This window comes from Dermacentor andersoni, chromosome 2, assembly GCF_023375885.2.
Source record: "Dermacentor andersoni chromosome 2, qqDerAnde1_hic_scaffold, whole genome shotgun sequence".
NCBI classification, from domain to species: Eukaryota; Metazoa; Arthropoda; class Arachnida; order Ixodida; family Ixodidae; genus Dermacentor; species Dermacentor andersoni.
Window position 1 is genome coordinate 60,518,475 of NC_092815.1, and position 22,446 is coordinate 60,540,920.

The 22,446-nt window shown below is 44.8% G+C and overlaps 2 long non-coding RNA genes across 3 annotated transcripts; both read left to right on the forward strand.

Moving 5' to 3' along the window:
* Positions 1 to 6,068: 6,068 nt before the first annotated feature.
* On the forward strand, positions 6,069 to 11,094 carry LOC126542221 (uncharacterized). Its single transcript, XR_007601777.2, has 2 exons — positions 6,069 to 6,540; positions 9,444 to 11,094. It is a non-coding gene; the product is annotated as an uncharacterized lncRNA (long non-coding RNA).
* Positions 11,095 to 11,625: 531 nt separating this feature from the next.
* Positions 11,626 to 21,188, forward strand: LOC126542220 (uncharacterized). 2 transcript variants are annotated; one of them, XR_011892761.1, is made up of 2 exons: positions 11,626 to 11,961; positions 20,986 to 21,188. It is a non-coding gene; the product is annotated as an uncharacterized lncRNA (long non-coding RNA). The 2 variants fall into 2 exon arrangements; XR_008614882.2 differs by lacking the exon at positions 20,986 to 21,188 and adding an exon at positions 19,707 to 19,924.
* Positions 21,189 to 22,446: the final 1,258 nt, after the last annotated feature.

Consider the following 22,446-nt stretch of genomic DNA (forward strand, 5'->3'; position numbering starts at 1 on the left):
TTCGCGTTTTCTGACTCCTGCTGTTTCATTTGTAAAACGGGTTAGACTTCGAGTTTTCTGTGCGACAGCCGCCATTCGAGCACAGTGTTAGTAGTGTCACAGTGTTAGTGACGCTGCGCAGGCATAAAACTGGTATGAAAGGTGAAAGAGAAGATTAAAATGTTTGTTTGGGGTGTTGGTGAGGGCGAACTTGTGCAGAGAAAGCAAAACAACGCCTGTGTGAGTACGGTAACAGCAGCATGGTCCGCGGCCATAGCGTCTAATTACACTGTACGAGTCCAGCCACTGTTTATACAACCCCGTAATCGTAACGTGACAGCGAAACGGGGAACGGAGGGAGGGGAGGGGAGGTTGTTTCGCCTAAGTTCATAAAGCTGCTACAGCACTAGCGACGTGCACACAATCTGATAACGATGTGTCCATCTTGATGTAGAGGTGGTGCTGACATTCGCGAAGTTTCTGAGCGCGCGTTCATGCTATATAACCGTAGCACAGTAATTTGATGAAAGCAATCACGGGCAGGAAGCAAAACAAACCATACGTAACACTAATTTGGAGCGTGAGTATTCGTGGGCACCATAATTGGAAAGTTAACGGGCATTTCCTACAGTTCGTTTTCTTTTTCTATCTTGCTGTGGGAGTAGACTGAATATTGAATTATTGCTGGGATGAATATTCATACACGTATAAATACAAGCCCTTGTAAAGTCTAGTTACCTTCAATAATGTACTAACTTGGACCGGTTAGTACGTGTCTGAAAAAAAAAAGCGAATATCAGTGCAAACAACAAGACGTGCAAGCTGAAACAGACGTGGACGCCCTCTGTCTCAGTCTGCACGTCCCGTTGTTTGCGCTATGATTCGTTTTTTTTTTCCAGGTTACCTTCAAGAGTGTTTTTGTGGACTTATGATTTATTCGGCCAAAGTCCGAGAACAGTCCGCGAATGGTTAATGTGCGTCAATGGAAATTGCGCGTCAACATCTCTTTATATCATATAATTTAAAAAAACTAACATATTTGGCGAATTTATGCATATATGTAAATAAGAACTTGCTAATGCTAATGGTTGACTATGCTACGCGCTTATGCGGTCTTGCAACCATATACTATGTACATATAACCTATCGAAGTACTGTACCGAAAGGTGCTGCACCCCTGTATGACGCAACTGACTCAGATGAGAATTACTGTCATGTTGCCTCCAGTGTTATCTTTTTTTTTTTGCATTTGATGACGGCATGACAAAAACGCTGAAAAGATGAAAATCTGCCTTTCGTGAGAAATGCATATCCATCCACCCAATTTCTTGCCTACTGTGCCACTTTTATCCGGTGTCCGCCTATAGACAGAGCATGGCCGTGATGTCCGCATACTTGTCCACTCTGCTCATTCGCCTTCTCGCTGAGCGCACAGATGGAATGTACACAACAGACGCCAGATCGAAGCTTCGCAAGACTACTTTGCCATAAACGTAACTTCGAGATTTTTTTGTAATGTGCCAGAAGCGGGCAACAAATCAGTTTACATAGGTCGCGGGGCAAGGCGCGACTGTCATAAGAATGAATGAATTCTCGGGCTTTACATGCCAAAACCATGATTTGACAATCAGGCACGTCGTAGTGGGGGGGCTCCGGATTAATTTTTATCACCAGGGGGTCCGTTAAACGCCCCCAATGCATGGAACATGGGTGTTATTGCATTTCGCCTCCATCGAAATGTGGCCGCCGCGGCCGGGATCTGATCGTGCGACTTCACGCTTAGCAGCGCAATACCATATATCTCAGCGCGGCGGGTTTTCGAAGGAAGGTTCAGGATAATATATTCACTAATATTTAAATCCTCTCATGTTCAATTGTGATCTCTTCGGGACTGTTTGAGCAGCGGTCCGAATGTGTTACGATCAGGAACATGCTATCAAAAGTTTCTTTCGTAAGAAATGTTTGCCATTGGCCGGCACATCTGTTGTGACCTCTTTCTTGGAAGCGAGCGACCGGCACTTGTTTATGCAGCAAGGGGCTCGTCTAGCAGAACTTTAATGCTGGGCGAGTTGGCGCGTCTTAATCGCAGCTAAACGGTGCGAACACATGCAAACGCAATGTATTGCGTAGAAAAGAAGGAGACACAAACGGAGCACAAACGGTTCGTCTACTCGCATATAGGGTGTCCCAGCTAACGTTAGCCAAGCTGTTCGTAAAAAAGAGGTTAAAGATACACGGCGAGCGCTACGATGTTAAGGCCTACGGTATTCGGTCTTCAGATTTCTGACAACAGAGCACCGTAGATATTGCAGTTGTATCTTGCACAGCGCTTTTTAAATATATATATTTTTTTCGTTGAACAGCTTGGCTAGCGTCAGCTGAGACACATGGTATAGCAAGAACTCTTCGAAACCGATTGCCACTTGCCCTAGTCGGCGCCGTGGTCCTCATAAAAATTTAAGAGAATCGAACGACATTCGGTTGTTATTATCAGTTGCCATGGTTTTATGTCCGGCGTTGTTTAACCCTTGAAGAACCCTTGAAAGTCACTCCTAGCGTGATTCTTATTTGGAATGCATACACAGTGTGTGCACGTTATTGAACTGTTGCCTGTCACTTTCTACTGCTCTTCTCTCAAGTGTCTGAATATACTGGGTGTCCCAGCTAACTTTAGCCAGAGTTTAAAAATATGTGACTGCCACGTAGCTGGACAGAAGCAAGGTAATATTATTTGCCGCAGCTTGGAGATACTGAATTTTGTTTCATTACGCCTAATTAGACAACTAGTCCTAATTAATCGTTCAACTTCTCAAGCATTATAATTGGATGAAAAGTGTCAATGAGAAAATTGCAGAGCGACATGAAAAACTCCCGATAGAGCTTTCTGTTGCTAAATACGTGTTACATAAATTGCTTTACCGAGCGTTAAAGAAGCCCGCAATTGCGTGCAATATTGCCACTCGACTGGGCGCTCGAGACACCTTGCGTGTATTCGAGGGCTTCTCGTTCATAGCAGCTGGTATTGACTGAATAATCAGTGATTACAGCAGCCGCCGGGAGAATATGTTAATTTCTTTTGCTGCGATAGTGGCGTTGTCTCCGTCAATCTTGCGAGTATGCTTATGGGCATGCTCGACAATGGAGTTCGTCGTACGACTATTATATTTATAACATCACGTTCGTGCTCACAATTTGTCAGAAAGTCCCTGTCTTTTAAGTACCGCAGTAGCGCCTTCATAGCGGATCGCGCTGATGTTCGCTTAGGCCAGTTTCCAAGGATGTTGTTTTCTGGTATTGGGCACTTGTCCAATTTGTCTATGGTGGCTGAGAGGGCTGCTCTTTGCGGGTTTAAACAAGGGCACTCACAAAGAAGGTGCGCGATTGTTTCATTGCACCCGCAGAAGTCACAAAGTGGGCTGCTGGCCATTCCGATAAGAAAGAGTACGCATTTGAATATGCTACTCCAAGCCATAGAGGGACTAGAAGGGTGCAGTTACGTCGTAGAAGGTCGGGTGGAATATGTAGCTGTAAATTAGGGTCCAGGGTATGAAGGCGTGCACTTGTGAACCCGGATGAATTCCACTGAAGTAATGTCAGGTGAAGCGCAAGTGCGGAAAGATTTTTCGCTGCGTCAGCTCTCGATCTGCCCATGACTGCGACAACTGCATTGCCATTCCTCTTTCGAGAGTAGTGCACAGAGTTTTAGTTAGCCAAGGCACATGGGGACAATCCACCTTGTTGTAGTTATCCGGCAGCTGTGGATTTTCCGGGACGGTTGCAGCCTATGTGGAAATGTTGGAATCGCGCGACAATACGCGACAGAAATAGACGCACGCGCCGTGGTTTGTTCGTGAGATTTTTTTTACCCACGTTTTTGTTATCGTTGTTCTAGGTCGCGCGTTCTCCCAAAGGCCATCGGAAGAAGGAACTCGTATGCCATACCGGTGTTATATTTTCCGGTTCTGAAACGATTTCCTGTGGTAAGTGGCATTGGCGCCAACCTGTACCATATTGAAAGAAGAAACGTGCTGGCTGAATACTCCTGTACATTTTTCTCCTTTTTTTTTTGCTACGACGTAGTGGGAACTGAAAATGAAGTGATCTGTGACTATTCACTCCGCACTTGCACAAACATGACGGCGTCGTTGCTGCTGGTATGTGCAAGCGTCGTGACGCTGCTGCTTTGGCCTCAAATAGCAACGAAGCCGACCATCCCTGGAAGTAAGGTGAAATAAATAAAGCATTTAAAGTTTATTGTACATTGCTTAGGCGGTATGGAATGGGGGCGGGGGGCGGTTGGCGTTAGTAGGAAGTGTTCCTGTCTGATGTTCATTCGGCAAGAAGTTCTGGAGGGCTAAAGGCAATTCGACAAGTCCAGAGCACTTTTCGCCTATGTGGTTTCCACGCTGTGCCTGGACATGAACGCACGTTGTTTGTGATCCATGTACCGCGGCTGGGAATAACCGCTGTCACGGTAAGGTCGTGATCTCGGAGCGTCGCATAGCTTCGGCGTAAGCGTTGAAAAAATATTTCTGCCTAGGCCCAAACGTTTTATGCCGCTGAGCAAACTTCCGAAAAAAATATATAATGTCTGCCTCCTAACAGGCGGCGGATTTGAACCATGTTTTTGTGGAAAGTTCGTTTTGCGCTCGAAAATTGATGTTTTAAAGCACCGGTAACTTGCTCAGCTCAGTGCTCTAGGCAACGCGTCATAAAAGTTCGCCCTTGAACTGTGATGCATGTGAGTGCTGCAAGTCCTTTAGATCCCACGGGTGTAGTATATTATAGATACCAATATGACTTTCGTCGCTTTCAAAATAAAATGACACATCAGTTCAGGCAAATAGCAATAAGGAAGCAAAAAGCAGGCCTTGCACTTGCTGCAGGAATGTTGGCATAAAATAATTCCTTTATTGGCTATTGGGCTGTCGTCACCGGACGTAAACCCGTACGCTGCCGTTATCCCTGACGCTGCAGCCACTTGTCGGTATTTGTTTTCAATGCCGAGATTTTCATGGAGCTGTACGTTTTGCCCTGTTGTCGCCTCTAGTACAGTAGCCGGCTTCGGCTACTAAGTTGTGGACCTTCTGACGCAATCTGCTTCAGCATATTGTTGCACCAGAGAGCAGAAATATGTTATTCGTTGAATTTTGTCCTACATAGGAGTGAGACATTGTTCTCATTATTTGTTTTGTTAAGTCTTTATTTTAGAATCAAAACTTGACTAACAGTAAGCGCGACAACAAGGAAGTAATAATACGCATACTTGGTGAGCGCAGGCGCAAATTCAGTTTATTAACTTGTTAGCGTATAGGCGTCCTGTTCTAAGTTTCGCGTGCGCTTTGCGTAAACAAACTAGTACGATCGTGACCTCACGCTCGGCAGCACTTGCCATCAAATACTGAACCATGTGTGCACCAGGATGTGAGCAGATATTCGCAAGCTCAGCGCTTTAAGGCTGTTATATCTTGCTACTTTCCCTTTTCGTGAGCTTCGTTTACGGCGTCTTTTGAGAAAATAGGAACTCAAAGCCGATATTTCGCGAGAAGTGCATGTGCTAAAACACGAACGCTGTTTTCTCCCTGTAGGGAAACCGAGGTTGAATGCAGACGTCCCCGTGTGTCCCAACCTACCTACCGACGAAACGTACCAATGTCCGAAGCTACCGTCGCCGGAAACGTGTGCCGATCTCAACTGTGAGGCCGAATAGTTGAAATGTTGCATCGGCGTCTGCACAATTCCTACCTGCGCCTGAGCAACATGGCTTAAGTTATTCTCAGCAGCCTTACGGAGTTCTATATGCCATTACGGTATAGGTGCTCAAAGCGCGAAAGCTGCCGCTCTTTCACAGTAAGAACGCCCGCCAATTTCTTGTTTGTAAAATAAAAGCTTTCTGAAAACGTTCTGCCGTTGTGTATCTGCTTTCATGCACTGAAGCACCCAGGTGTTATTGGCTTATGCTTTAGCCATGCACGAGCCGATAATTGGTCACTTATCAAGGCATTCAATCGGCTTTTTATGATTTGTTAGCTTTCTTTGCTACGCACGGCTACGGCACGTGCGCTTCTTTATCGATATCGGCTTGGATTGCATGCTTGCGGCGGCTCGGTTGCTGAACCCTGCCACAGCGCGGCTGATAAACGCATCGACCTCTCGAGCGGAAGTACGATAGAAACAAGCGAGGAAATTCCACCAAGATATTTTTCACGTTGCGGGCAGCTGGGAAAAGGTGTCGCAATGCTTCGCAAATGTATGCGACAGAAAAAAAGGGACGAAGCGGCATCGCTATAAAAGCCATCGCCGCTGCAACTGCAACTGCAAATCGCGCTTCGACGATCGGCAAGTATACGTCCGCTGCGAGAATGAAAACTTCCACGTTCATCGTTCTGCTGGTGGTAGGCGCCTGCCTCGTTGCCGGCAGCGACTCCCTGGTGGCTAAGCCGAACGCGAGGGCAAAGAGGAGCGACTGTGTCTACGAAGAGTGCATGGACGAAGAGTGCGCTGCGCGCGGCATGCAGTGCCGGCCGAAGGGGTGCGGAGGCTCCCACTGCGTGTAGCCCGGTAAGAGTGACCTCTTTCATTTTAGAGCTGTATACCTGTCGCGGCTTCTTTCGACTCTCGACGCGTCCGTCAGTCTTTGCCTCCGTAGGCCGCACCCTGCAGGAAACCAAAAACCTTTTACGACCTCCACAACTGTTTAGCTGACAGCGTAGAGGCCGCCCTATGTTTGTTCGATTGCCTTTGCTTTGCAGATAATCTTAAAATTACGGACCACCTTAAGGGAGTGCAGTGTTTTGTTTTCCTGCTTACTTCTGGTCCTTGTGCATTGTGAACCATGTGTTCGTACTATTTTTGATCTAATTTCATGCTTCTTATCTCCATTTTCTGTATTTTTGTTATGCAACTTGTTCGAGAGCATTGTATTCTTGGTTGTTGTTAATATTTCTTTTTTTAAAATTTTTTCCATTGCACCGTTTTATACCGTGCAAATTGTACTAATCCCTTTACTATACTGTCATACGGGCAACTAGGTGTATGAGTAAAAGATAAAATAAATGAACACTCCAAATGGTCTATTATGGCAGCGACACAGAATTATGGTGAATACGCATTTCTTATTGTTACCGTTACGGCTAAGCTGGATTATATGTATAATTTTGAACAGTTTCATCCTAGTAAATGTGAATTCAAAGGGAAACCAACGGGTGAGTCGAAAGCAGAGGGACTCAACATCCATTTCATGGGAATTGAACGTATGGATTCATCGTGTAAAAGTGGCGACTGTTTCAATGAACAGTAAAATCACAAGAACTAACCACATAAATAGCTCGTTTAAGGCAAGTTTGATAAATCCTCCTAAGAGGTTCTCCATGTTCATCTTCCTTTCATTATTCTGTCATTTAATTATGATTTACACAGTGGGTAAGCGTTCTTGACCAAATATTTTAGCATTGCGTTGTGCTATGTCCTGATGGCTTGTATTGGAATGTCTGAGGTAGAAAACATAATCGATTTTTTCTTCCGTTTATTTTTTTCAACAGGATAAAATAAATGTGCTCGCCCTGTTTCCTTGTTTGTCCTCGTCTTGTCTCGCTCTACCATTCTCATGACGAATCTTTACCAACCAGGCAGTTTGTCAGTTCTATTCTAGAAAGCGGAAAGCCGAAAAAAAAAAGGTAATGGAAACGGTGTTCTCTCATAACACGGCGGAATCATTTTAGTCTTTGGTCTTGAACGTCGCTGCTACATAGGGGTGACCGTGCTTAGAGTAACTTCGACAAAGATGCATGGGATGAAAAGCAAGTGAGGCAACACCTCACATGCGGCCCCTTAGACCCAGCTGTGGACGCTGTGAGATGACGAGCTGGAGGTATTCCACGAAACGAGCGTTGAGCCCTGACGTTTTGTGCAGTGGCCGGCATGCATGCAACTCGAACCGGCAGAGGAAACAGGTGCGACGCCTGTCTATAAAGTGAACTTGAGTTACATCACTCCCCTCATTTCACTACCACCGTGCGACTGCATTGAGAACTGACTGGCGAGTATCGCCCATTGTCGACACTTCGCTTCAGTGAGCAGCATAGCATGAAATATGTAGTTATACCTGATTACAGTCCCATTAAGCTGAAAACCTTTGGAGTATCGTGATCCTAAAATGTGAGTAGTGGTTCAATGTCATCACTTCTAAACAGAATATTAGTATTGTCAATAAAAAATACACGAATAGCCTCTAAGCATCTTTATAGGCTGGTTGCAAGCAAGCTTTTCAAGAAGAAACGACTGCTGTATGACGAGCTTTCCAAAAAAAAAAAAAAAAATCAGTGCCCAAGCATTCCGTACAGATGGTTAATCAGCGAAGCTGAAACATGTGGCCCCGGTGTTTATCACTGGGTGAATGCCGACGGTTCGTTAAACGACGGATGGGTATGCTACCGGATCCTCGGTACGCAGTTGCTGCTTGCGCTCGGCTGCACGAGCCTGTTCTTGTGCCCGGGCTGCTGCATCGGCATGGCGTAGACGAGCTCGTTCCCGGTTGTGCTCGCGGCGTTGCTGACCGAAGGCTGCATGCTCTTCGGGAGTACGTATGACGCGTGGCCTACCCACTTCGGAGCCGGAAAGAAACTGCTGCATGCGTGCTCGGCTGCGACGGAGACCAACGACGTCACTACTGGCGCAGCCAATCGCGCGCCTCTCTTTCTCTTCTTTTTTTCGCGTTTGCGCATGCAAACGAAGCTTTATCGGCCAGCCATATAAAGCTTCGTTGTAAAACGGATAAGAAGTTGTAGAAAAAGAAAACAGAAAGCTGCTGAAGGACTTGTGTGCCATATACACATGTAAATGGGCCCGGTGCAAGGAAACCATAAGTGGTTTGAGGGTAAAACGTCAAATAGCTACATGACTAGACCGCCCAAAATGCGAAAGTGATTACAAGCGAAAATCACACGTTCTCATGTAGGCTTGAGTCGCGAAAACGAAAAACAAGAGAAAAAAGCTTACATTGCCAATTTTGTTTCTGAATCACTTCGAAATATTTTACCATTATTTCACTTCTGATAATTTCCAATGCTTTGGTTAGCAGACGGAGAACAATAATCAGACTTGAACCGCCAGCTGTTGCGAAATATTTCGTTAGTTTCAAGCATTCGAAAATACCGAACAGTTCATTTTTTCGAATACAAATACGAATAGTGAGCGTGTAATATTCAACCCCTATTCGAAACTATGAATCTTCGCCCACCTCAAAGTATTAGCGAAGGTAAACAGCACTAACCAACAATAAAAGCTAATACCTTTGTGAAGTCCATCGCAGACCAGACATTGGACCACTTGCATTTTGACCATCAATATATGTTTCTGCACTTATGCTTCCCTATATCCCGCATTTGAATGTTATCTTTCTGGACCTTAAGTTTCCTTTTTTTTTTCAATGTTCCCTTCATTTGTTTTTTCTCTTCTTGATGCAGTCATCACGGTGGATGTAATGGAGCAGCGCTTCGCCATGGGAAGAGTTCATGGTTCCTCAGACTCAAGTGGAGCTTAAAGGAAGCAAGAAAGAATGGCGAACAGGATGACTGCGAATTTTATATGAGGTCGTCGGCAGATCCAACTACTCATGAAAAATTAAAATTTACCAAAACGAAAAGCGATCTTACCCACTGTTGTATACTTTGGCAAAGTCACTTCATTTGTAGTCGCACAGGAGGTCGGCTTCAACATGACAATACTTTGTATAGTACATCCTTGCGTTATGCATCGAGAACCTATTCAAAAGCCTCTATATTTTCGGATTAGGCTTATGCGTTGTTTTCGGCAACAGAATTCCGCCATACATTGCGGCGCTGTGGTTTCGCTTGTAAGAAATCACTGCATTATTTTTGGCAGTGCCGAAAATAATACAGCATAATGTCGATACCTCTCTCTTCGAACAGAGAAACTGATTATTCACTGTATACCTTTAGTGCGGCTCTAAGTTTTCATCGTTTATTTTAATGCCATGCCACATCAGCTAAACTTTTTGTCTATTTAATATATATTAACACAAAACATATTTGCAACAAGTGTAATGAAATCCTGACTCGCTGTCGTTGACGGGACTTAACTTCACAAAGCACAAATGTATGCTATACTTTTACAAAAGCATGCCAAAACATACCGCGGATCAGTCTGCGCGCTTCTGTTCATCATGAATCGCTGTGGCGGCCCGATGGCCCGTGCGCAGTACTTGGGTGCACACCGCAGGTGGTCGAAATTAATCTGCAGCCCCCAAGTACGGCGTCCCTGAGCCACTCCGTGAGTTGCTGCGGAACATCATGTTGCGTATCTTCATTAAATTTTATCATTTACTTATTCCCATTGGATACGGGCTCGTGTCCAATACAATATTTCAGCGACACCCCCTTCTGGCGTCGCCTGTGACTGCCTGACAACAACACATGGGCATGTTCCCGTCTTATATGCGGAAACAGAATCGCTCACTCCCTTTGGGATATCGGTGAACTTCTATTTGTTGTCATGGGGACTATTCTGGGAATCTCGAAATCGAAGCCAGCCTGTTTTTAACGCAAGTACGTGATCTGCTGCCAAAGGAAGCTTTTGGAACGTAACCCAGTTATCGTTATCACACGAGGAACCTCACTACTGACAAGCTTTCAGAAATCTGTTCAGAAAGCTTGCACGAAGTGTATTGGGGCTTCATGGGGTGTTATCACGAGGCCGAAAAAATACTACGCGCTTTACCAGTGTATTTCACCGCAGATTTTGGGTGTGGATATTCTAAAACCGCAAAGACGTCTGAAAGGGTGTGAGAGCTTCTATTTCCGTATATAAGACGGGAACACGGTCATGTCTTGTTGTCAGGCCGTTGCAGGTGACGCCAGAATCTAGTTGCCTCTCACTTAATCACCCTGTTTCGATTTAGGAAGTTAGTATCGCTACGCAGCGAAATGGCAACAACAGTTTTGAAGATCTTAATCAAACTGTCACGGGATGAATTACTTTACACCGTCTCTCAAACACTGTGCAAATCTTTAACTGTAGTCTGAAGTACTCTATAAGCGGTTTTTATGCGAGCGTGACTGATGCGTCCTTGTTTAAAATAAATAATTATAGTATTCATGTGTGTGGTGCATTCATCTTAATGACTGTCATTCTGGCGAGTTCTTCCTTTCCCACTACCATTACATTGATGCACTGAAGAATGAATAACGTGCACCGAAGCATCGACGCAGACGAGCAACTTAAACCACGCATTGTAACCGGAGTGTTAACTACAGGACCACCATGTCAGTAGTTCTGGCTTCATTTCATCATTCACGAACAAACTGCACTCGCTTAGAAGTTGGAAATGACTGGTACATTCTCATACGCCCTTAATGCAGCGCGTTTCTGTAACAAATATTTTCCGTTCCAGTGTGCATTCACCGCATTTTATTGCACTGACGTACACTTCTTTCATTTCTTCACTCTCGCAGCTAGCTTCCACTACGGACCACGGGCAAATTGAGAGGAAATACAACAATCCTAACAAAAGGTCGTGCAACCTTTTTCATGGAAACTAGAAACATAGGAAGCGTGCGTAGCTCTGCTTTGATGCGTCGAGGCTGCATTCCATGGGACACAGGCGATAGAGAAACAAACACTAATAAAAGGCACTCAGCCAACTGCGCATGCGGCACAAGTTTCAGCGTAGCGCGTTTTGTCTGATAGTAACCTGCCGTGTGCCTCGGCCGGCCAGAATTCATCGTTAATATGATTCCGTCCGCTCTCTGCGTTGTCCTGCTCGTCACCGCGTGTATGTTTCCTGACGGCGTCCGGCCGCTGTCGACGAACGCGAGTGTCAAGAGGAGCGACTGCATCTACGAAGAATGCACGGACGAAGTGTGCGTACCGCGAGGCCTCGTCTGTCGTCCGAAGGGGTGCGGGGGCTCGCACTGCGTCCGAGGTTAGCCCTTAGAAGGGGCACGACGCCGCTCCGACAGCATGGTTAGTGTTAATAACTACATGTAAGCGAGCCAGCCTACGTTCTGATAATTAACTCCTCATTTTTTAAATAGTAGGAGGACGAAAGAAAGAGAGAAGGCAGGGATGTTAATCAGAAAAGCGTCTGGTTGGAAATCTGATATACGTTTAGCCCTCGTAATGCAACGCTCTGGAGTCAATTTTTGTCACCACTGCATCAAAAGCAGTAAGCAGTGGCCTTACCTAGTCCGCGCTAACACATTGCTGAGCATTAGTGTAACTTTCCGATTTTTTAATACAAAGCCTGAAACATTTAGCATTTCTGCGTTCTGTACAAGCATAGGCCTCTCTCTCTCTCCTTGAGTCTTTTCAGCTTTACGCTGGTTCAGTTCGTTTAAGCGCTGAGGCATGCTCCCCAAGGTGTAGCAGAAATTAGCGCCTCTTTCTCTTGACAATTCCTCTTTGTTTTATTATTTCTGCTTTTGAAGGGGGGGGGGGCCTTCCCCCCCCAAAAAAAAAGAAAACAACACAAATGAAAAATTACGCAAAAGAAAATGCGAGCTGTCGCCATGGCTCGGTGAATAATATCTTCGGACTTGCAGTATTCTAGACTATTCTGGACCATACTATATTTCACTGGTCGTACTTGACAGTCCATTGGCATAAAACCTAAACTGATATGGCAACTTGACTTTACATCACTAGGATACGCTCCAATCATTACCTAGAGGCTGGAAGTTTGTGCTCACGTTCTAGGCAAAACACAGACAAGTAGTGCTCAGTATGGAAAAGGCAGGGTAAACTTTGGTCTAAAATATGTACACGAGAGATGTTCCCACTCAAGAGTTATGCGGGACGGCTGCGATCAATACAGGCGACAAAAAGGTAGCTTGGCTATTAAAGAGCTTAGCATCTCTAAATCTTAGCTAAAATCAAATCTTCAAAGAGGACGAAAACATAGAAAAAGGAAATAACGATAACCTTTCACCATTGCCAAATAAAATAAACTTACACAAAACAAAATTGTATGCACTTGGCTCTCGTTAGTCGGACATCGATTAATGCGTTTTTATTTAACTCGAACGCACTGGAAGGTACCGGCGAGAAACCATACATTGCTATGAAAAAAAAAAAAAAATGAAAAGAGAACCACAACACTTGTTTAATTTGGAAGAGCAAGCATGCCGGTTCGGTTAAGTCGGCCCGTGTCGCTGTCCTCTCATACGCACAATTTTGAAAACAGAAGAAATTAGGCATATGGCGCTGTCTTCCTAGGCGTGAGGCTGCTTTACTTAGCTCTCCCTTTTCCTTTCAGAACTTTCAGCACTTTACTTTTCCTTTGAGTAAAACGCGGAGACAGCGTTTATACATATTGGCTCATCGGCGCGTGTCGGTTGCGTCGCGCTTCACAAGCAAGAAGGAGAAAGACATTACAGACTACATTGAGCCGTAAAAATATTATAATTGGTTTATTCTGCCACCGTTTTTTATTTAGATCAAATATTGCGGTACTGCAAGAGTCAAATTAGCACTAGTGGACTTTACTAAGAACAAAGCAAAAATGACGAATACATACGCATGTCATGCACAATGCGGACCTAGGGCATAATTTATGACAAGCCTGGGTAGCCTTCACTCACGATGTTACAGTTTATTTCGCACCAAAGAGTTAGAATATTGTTTACCCGAGGAACTCGATCATCACTGCGTTAGAGCGGGCAGCAATAACGAAAACCTTTGACAACGTAGACCGGTGTGATCACAAATAGCCTTTTTAACCTGCAGTGCGCTCAAGGTAAATTATATTTCTGCTCATACCAGAAGCATTTTAGGCCAGCGCGCCAGCACAGCCAACGTCGAATTTACACTCGAGGGATACGAAATGCAATGCAAGGAACACATGCGAATGATTATGTGGAGCTTTCCCAATCTGTCAAAATACAATAATTTCATCCAACCCGGCCCACTGTCTGCATTCTACCCGTTACCGACTAAATGAAACCTAAGCTTCATCTCACAACAGGTCACAAGAATGGTGGAACTTAATGTGGTGCGTCCTGCCCAGATCCTGCGATGTTAAGTGAAGTTTCACATGTCAAATCTAATGTTGGGCTGCCAGAAACGCCGGAGTGGAGGGTTTCTGATTATGTGGCAGCACCTGAATCTCGGTAAAGTGCACTGAAATCTCAGCACGCGGGTGTTCTTCCACTGAAACGGCATTAGCCTACGAGCACCGCGGTAGGCAATCAAACCCTCAACATTGTTCTCAGCAGCTGAACGTCATGGCCGTTGATCTATAAGCGTAGAGTTTGTTGCCTACACACATGGAGGGGCCTTAATTGCTGCACACGGAGAGCATGAATAAGACCAACACCTAAACGCTACTGCAGAGGCAACAAACAGGCGCACTGTTAATACTGACACGTGTACTTATTTATAATTTTCTCGGGGAGTACATTACCCCCGCTAACAACTTAAGGTTATCGCTTAGCGCTAGCGCGCTTGCATGATTGGAACTGACTCTAATGTTATCGTTTATTCTATCTATTGTGTAAGTTCTCGCCAAACCGTGTGTAATCACATGGTATGCACGACAGGAATGACGTTAAAATTATGGGGTTTTACGTGCCGATCCTTTATATTATGGGTTTTACTAGCCGATCCTTTATATTAACAAGCTGATTTCTCAGCTTGTTGGACGGCATGTGTGCTATTCTAAGGTCGTATCTAGAAAATACGCGACTAAGAGTTTAGCTGACGCCAGGCACAGATCGAACGCCAGTTGTAAACCACTTGCCGAGATATGGCTTGGGATGTAGGGGACAGGCTTCCATTTTGTTGATAAACTTCTTGGGGTACACGTTCGTGGGTAACTCGTGACGCATTGTCTCAGTTCCTTCTGCATTTCGTCGCCCCTTGAGCAGATGCGCGTGGCGCACGTCACGAGAGATGAGACGACGGTTTGCTTGTGGCAAGCCGGGTGACATGAATAATGTAACGGCCGGTATGAGTCGCCTTCCTGTGCACAGCAAAAGAGAGTGTCGTTCCACTTTGCCGCTCGAGGACGTCGAGGGAGGGGAGGCTATTGTCACACTTGTGTTCTGTAGTAAATTGTATGGCTGCTTCTGCTGAGTTGAGAAGATGCAGGAGGCCCGGAGCGTCTTGTCTTCGCACAATGCAAAAGCAGCCGTCCGCGTAGCGGATCTGCCGAAACGTCATTTTCACCTTGACTTCGTCAGTGACTGCAATTTCTTCATCACCATGTTACCTGACCAGTCTAACTTTCGTCAATCTCTTGACTACAATGTGACAATATTACAACGTAGAACAACAGTTCTTTGCTTATGTTGATGTACAAATTTATGATGAAATAAATAATGTCTAATGTCTAATGTATACACAGAATACACGACCCTGGTCAGTGCAGTCACCGCAGATCTTAATACGGGTGCCAGGCAACAAACTTGCTAGGCGAGCGCACGTTACATTTGCGGCTTAAAAATGCCGTTGACAATAGGTAATGTCGCTGAAGAAGTCCCACCGAGAGGCCGCTGCTTCATCAGTGAGATGTTATTTTCTGTTTTCTTCGAAGAATCAGTGCTGTTTGGAGACTTTGTGCTGTTGTCCAGAGAGCACAGCCATACCGTGGGATACCTATGTGCTAAAGATCACGCACAATATCGCGTGGTTTTGCTGCGCTCTGCAGCGCATCTACGCCTACCACCGCGGTAGGCAGCAGAGAACACCGGCATGAGCCTGTGTCCGACAGCGCGTTCCTAGGTGCATGAGTGCTACTGAAACGGCGCCGCATTCGGAAGTGCCACAACACGCGCCTAATGTCATCAATCCGGCGACGCTAGTTTTCAACGCTGCACTGCGTTCTAGCATATCTTCAGTGAATATGACTGAGACATGCGAAAGTGAAGCCAAGAAACCACGGACTGACGAAAACAGGACATCCACGTGTGAGCTAAGTGAAGAAGAAGACATAGACTGCGACGATACGCCGTTCTCCTTGATAATGTATAAAAAGAAGCGACCTGAGGGGAATTCCAGTTCTTTTTCGACCCTCATAGGAAGACTGCAACTTCTGGCAAGTGACTCCAAACCGCGCTGCGGCAGAAATTGTTTCCGCTGCAAAGGAAAAGGTAAAGTCATTCCGCGTGAGTAGAGATGGAAGTTTCTCTATCAACGTTACTTCAGTCTCATCTGCAATACATCTACTGTCGATGAGTGAAGTGGCTGGATTGTAAGTCGAGCCTTTTATTCCGGCCTCTTATACCAATAATTTTGGCAAGATACGCCATGTCCCACTTGAATACACAGAAGAACAACTGGTTGACTTCCTGAAGGATGTTGGCGTGACATCTGCCCGTCATCAGGAGCGCTACACTCGCCAAGAAGATGAAGTGATAGTATCACGCCATCTGTGAATCGTTATTCTTCATTTCAGAGAAGACAAACCAATGTCGTAAAGAGTGCATTTGGGTTTCGCAAGTCATCCTGTGGAAGAGTACCATGGTCCTGCTCTGAGATGCTACAACTGCCAGAGATTTCGACATTTAGCGAAGAGCTGCCGCCGTACACGTCGCTGCAAGATATGCTCAGAAGGCTACACTCATTCAGAGTGCAAGTCTGTGTGTCATCCAAAGTGTGCTAACTGTGGCGGAAACCACACAGCTTCCTACTCCGGGTGCCCTCAGAGCAGAGCTGCTGCAAAGTTACATAGACATGAGTTGAAATACGGAAGGCTGCCTCCTTGTAATTCACCCCCACCCAACCTTGATACTGTAAGACATGCGCCTCCAACTCCCAAGAATAAAAAAGAGCAAAGGGACAATTTGAACTATTCTGCAGCTTCAAAGCACTCTGGTCGACAACGTTCTGACAGCGAGCGACACGATCCATCTTCAGAGAATGCTACTCATCTCGCCCAGGCATCAAGTCAAATTCGCCGACCTTCTCAGCAACGCCCTCTGCCATTGACACAGCAACTTCATCTAACGTCTGAGGGATTCCGCAGCATTCCCCTCAATTACACCAGTCATCCCAGCTACCGCCCTAGTCAGCTGTTCATCGACCTGCTTTGATCACACATGGAGCTTCAGCGTCGTTTGTTGATTACGCGTCTTTACCCGTTGCACAGATGACCCTGCCCATGCTATTCAAAGCTCTGCGTGCAATTCTCAGTGCCATTCTACATGCAAACAACCTATCAGAGGTAAAAGCACTGCTTTCTATGGAATCGTTGGTGCTTCCACTTCCAGAACCAGTCGGCTGCAATGGGGGTGTGAACACACAAATGTGTTTTCCAAATACATGACCGGTTTCCGACAAAATCGGTGTACAGCAGGTGCAGTATCAGACATTGCCACATGCGTCGAACATGAACGAATGTGTGGAAATGTGACAATAGCAGTATTCTTAGACATTCAAAGAGCATTCGACACTTTAAGTCACATACACGTCCTTGCTGGTATGTTAGAGCTTGGCCTACATGGTCGAACACTGCGGTGGATATCAAATTTCTTGAACGAAAGACAAATATTTATCGAAACAATCGAAGGAGAGAGTAATTATCACAGCACCACGCAGGGCGTTCCGCAGGGCAGTGTTCTCAGTCCGTTTTTATTCAACTGTCATGGCAGCATTGCCACAACAACTCCCGTCTGGTCTCTCTCTGTTCTCTCTGCATTCTCTGTACGCAAATGACATTTGCATATGGGCCTCTGGACCTCCTATAAAGGACATTCAAAACAACGCTTAAAGAGGGTCTTGATAGTATCAACACCTTTTTTTTAAAATAGAGGCACGAGTTTTTCCTACTCAAAGACAGCCGTACTTGCTTTCACTAGCTGAATAATTTCCAACTTACGCTTAATGGACAAACTTTGATGTTCGTGAAAGAGAATAAATTTCTTGGAGTTAGTCTTGACCGCCAGCTCACATGGGCATCACTCATCCGCGCTATTCAAAAGCAGACCAATGCTGTAATAAACGTACTTCGGCGACTGGCTGGCACAACAGCCGGGGGGGGGGGGGGGGGGATGAGGGGGAGTGATCAGTCTCTTCACTATTACAAGTTCAAAATGCACTCATAAAACAGAAAATGCTTATTCGGCAGCTATTCTCCATGGTTTATCGCATACTTTTGAGGAATGTGTTCAACGTTTACTGGCAAACGGGCTGAGAGTGTGTCTTGGGGTTCCGCAGGCTACCTCGAGTTCTCTAGTAATTGCTGAAGCCTGTTACCCACCTTTTCCAGTCATACGGACGGTTGAAACATACCGGCATACTGATCGCATCTTAACCCAACATGAGAAGCATCCATTAAACCTCGCGCTTAGCGAACGAAACAAAACCAAAATTCATGATGTCGTTCAAGAAGATAATTCATTATTACCAAGATTTGATTTATGCAAAGTGGACGTCAGCTACTCTCCTTGGATGTTAACAAGCCCTAAAATAGAATTATCAGTCGACGGGATTATATCTAAGGGAGACATAATCATAGCAGCTGCACAGCAAGTGGCACTCTTCCAAATTTACTTATTATATCCCCAGTACATCCGCGTGAATGAAAACGGTTCGTGTCATAAAAATTCCTCGATTTCAGCATTCGTCATTCCGCCTTTGGCGCTAGAGCAAACATTTAAATTATCCCGAGAGACATCTTCCACCGGGGCAGAACTGTTTGCAATCCTGTGTGCTTTGCGTTTCGTAACACCAGAAAAGAATTAGCAAAAATGGGTTATCTTTAGCGATTCGCAAGCTGCTCTCACAGTACTACAAAGCAATAAGAAACATTCTTTGAACACTTTGCTATTGTATGAGACGTTCAAAGAACTTACAAAAGCAAGCACAATGAATCACGTAATTGCATTTCAGTGGATGCCCGGGCACTGCAATATTCCTGGTAATACTGCAACGGACGCAGGTGAGAATCGGGCGCACAATAACGCAGACACAATCAATCTTCCCCTTTTGCGTAGTGAAGTCCATCTGCGCCAGAGGCAGATTTCCTGTCATCTCAGCAAAACTACCTGGTTTGATCCGCAATCTAAGAACTCGGAGTTATACTTTATAGACCCATGTATAAACCTACCAATTCCGGAAAATCGAAGAGAAAACAGAAAATTTGAAACATTAGTGCACCGACTGCGACTTGGTACTGCATTTACACGACATTTCTTACACACGATAAAACGTGCCTCTAGTCCGCAGTGTTCGTGTGGCCATCCAGACGAAGATGTGTGTCATCTTCTCCTCGAGTGCGCTAAATACGATCCACAACGAAGGGTTTTGCAAGCAAATTTGTTGCTTTTAGACAGAAGACCATTCACTCTAAAAAAAGATACTTTGCCCACGGCGAACTGCGGGCCTTCAGAAAAGTGACTTTTTGCTTTGAAGACGTTCTTGGAGGACACCCCGCCTAACCACGTTCAGAGACCTCACCCAACACTACAGACTCGAAAGAGGCACATTCCCGGGACCGCACGATAAATTAAACAGGAACCAGGCCGTAACTTTACGCTTGCTCCAGACACACACCTACCATAGCCCCGCCGTCTTACATCACTGCTACCCGGGTTTATATGCAACAGATGCGTGTAAAGCTTGCGGACAGAGAGCAACGCTGCGACACATGCTCTAGGAATGTGCCGGCAACAGCGGTAATGAAACCACCTTCGTTCTTGATGCGTCCATAATCGCGTCCGCTGCCAGAGTGCGGGAAGCCTCGAGCTCACTTCTTCCCTACGCCGCCCCAGGTGCAGGAGCCGCCGGGGACCTTCTCCGTCGGCGTCGCCGCCGCTGGGAGGTGGCTCTCAAAAGTTAAGACTTGGCAGACCAGTTCTGGGCCGTCCGGCAAGCCGAAGACGCCGCCCGAGTCCAAGGACTTCGAGCCGCCGCCTGATGCCACCATAACAAAAGCTGCTGGACCATTCTTTAATAAAGCTTCTTCTTCTTCTTCTCGAGGATACCAACATTTTGCGGAAATATTATTTTCAGTTGATCCTAATAAGCTAAATGAGTGATATAAATGTTGTTTTGGGTGGTAAATTGATTTAGGTGGTGATCGTAATTCTTACGCAATGTGTAATTGTGTTCTGTTCTTGCAGGGTAATTACATGTGTTGTGTGTTCAGCTATTCAAAATATGCCTTTATATATGCGAATGTGTATTGAAATCATGCACAAAGCTTTGCGGTTCATGTACTGTTGGACTGTATAGTTTTCATTCATCTGGTGTACTACTGAGTGCCATATTTTGTGTCATTATTCTCCCTTTTTACTTTACATTTGTTGGCTTTGCTAAGTGACAAGGAGTAGCCGGTGCCTCCATAAAGGCGCCGACCTCTCCTAATATTCATTTAAATAAAAAAATATGTCGTTGTTGCGACTGCTTCGCAGAACAGGTTTGCTGCTAGCAGATGATGACACTAAATAATTAGTGAACAGAAGGACTAGAAGAAAACTTGAGGGGTGATTTTACTGAGAAGAGCATTACGTTTTAGTGGTCGATAGGATATACAGACGTGTAGTCCTGTAGGCAAGCGCTGACTTTACGCAACAAGCGCACACAATCATGCATGAGCAGTCGCGCTTCTTGTGACAGGAACTTCATAGAGCACTGCAATATCACATTTTCTGTTTCACGTGCTATGCAAATAGCTTACATATATCTGCGTGCTCACAACGAGCCGAAGAATATGTTGCACTGATAATTGCATTTTCTCAAGTTGCTTAGCGTCATTGAGCGTTCTTTATATTCGAAAACACTTCCACTTCATGATAAGAAGGTTCCTGAGATGTCGGAGCTAAGTGTATGGTAACCATGTACTTTTGCTATGCCAATTTATTACCTCATATGTAAACTCTCGCGGCACATTATGTATATCAGTTTTCTGCTCGGCCTGGAAATACTTTTCAGTAAGCGCCAAGTTCATACGAATGTGGACATATTGTTCTGCTGTGACTGATCGTAGATGCTGCTGCGCTTTATCAAAGTTCCTGTCGGGTATTTGAGTGCATCTTGTTATAATTGCAGAAAACTGAGCTGGGAACCAAGAGGACAAAATGCAACGAGTCTGTCTGTTTTAGGCTCAGATATCACCAAGGCTTACAACAGCGTGAAATGGAGCATCAATGGACAACGTTACCATTTTGAAGGATGTCCGTCAGGATATGGTATGGGTCTGCAGATGTTGTAATCAAGGCTTGCTCAATCTTTGTGCAAGCAGTGGTAAAGGACGAAGACATGTTACACTGGTTAAGCATTTATTCGCACAAATAATCTGGAAGCAATCTTAGAGTTAACCTGTTGTTTTGTAAATACCAAAACCATACGCTTAGCCGATAAAGGCCGGAAAAAAATATTTTTTTGGTCTCCACATGATATAAATGAGCGAAGTAATTCATTCCAATATGACAAAGGTTCTTCTATAGTGCTTATGGAGAAACAATGATTCCGTTAGCAGGAAGCTTTTGCTCAAGAAATTCTATCTAAATAGATGGGAATAGAGAAAGAAATTTTTTTGGCAATCATTGCACCGATTTTGATGCAGTATGTGGCATTTGAAATAAAAAAAAGTTAAGATGTAGTGAGCGTAAGAAGCAGATGTTTTACTTAAACTATCATTTGTTTAAAAAGGTTTAAAATTGCAGAATGGAAAAGAACTAAAATACCTAGTTTACCACTCAGCAATAAATAATGCTATCACAATTCCTTAAAGCAGATTTATGAAGACATATACAGCTCTCTGCAATATGCCAATAATTTGAGAGTAGGACTTTTGCAAATCCTCGTAAACTTCGCAACAATTTCAAGTAAGCTGTAAATTGATGTGTCAAATTTATACCCTTTAGATTCACTAACAGATGTAGTTTGCAGAACTGCAATACTTGCTTTTGGTGCAGGATTTGTAAACTTAGTGCTTCACACATTTTCGACTTAGCAAGTTCTGGGAATATTCGTATTATATCCCAGGCCCTAAATAAAAATATTGCTTCAAGAGTCACTGAAATTTAACTTTCGTTCTCAAATTTCATTCAAATCAGTCCAGCGGTTGTTTCTCAAAAGTATTTCTGCGTTTTGCCTGTAATTGAACAGGGTAATTGGAGTCGGCCACGAGCTAACGCTTCTTCTAGCGCTTACGGATATCTACGCCACCTCCATTATTCAGCAATTAAAGTGAGTGCTAGAAAGCACACTCTCGTTTCTTGAATTGCAAGCAATATCAATTTTACGCTTCTACTTTCAGTGCTGGCAAAGCTATTGTGCATAGGACGCAACGATTATCTCGCGCCACTAAGTCGCCGCTTTCCATGACAAGGAATATGACGCAGTATGACTCGATAAGGCCTCTTTTTTTGCATAGGCCTTTGTTTACAAATGTCAAATCTCGTAGTAGTAGTAGTAGTAGTAGTAGTAAACTTTATTTTAAACGAAATGTGCGGTATATTGGGGCATCGCAGCTCAGAATCCCGCTGGACACCCGCCCCATGGCAG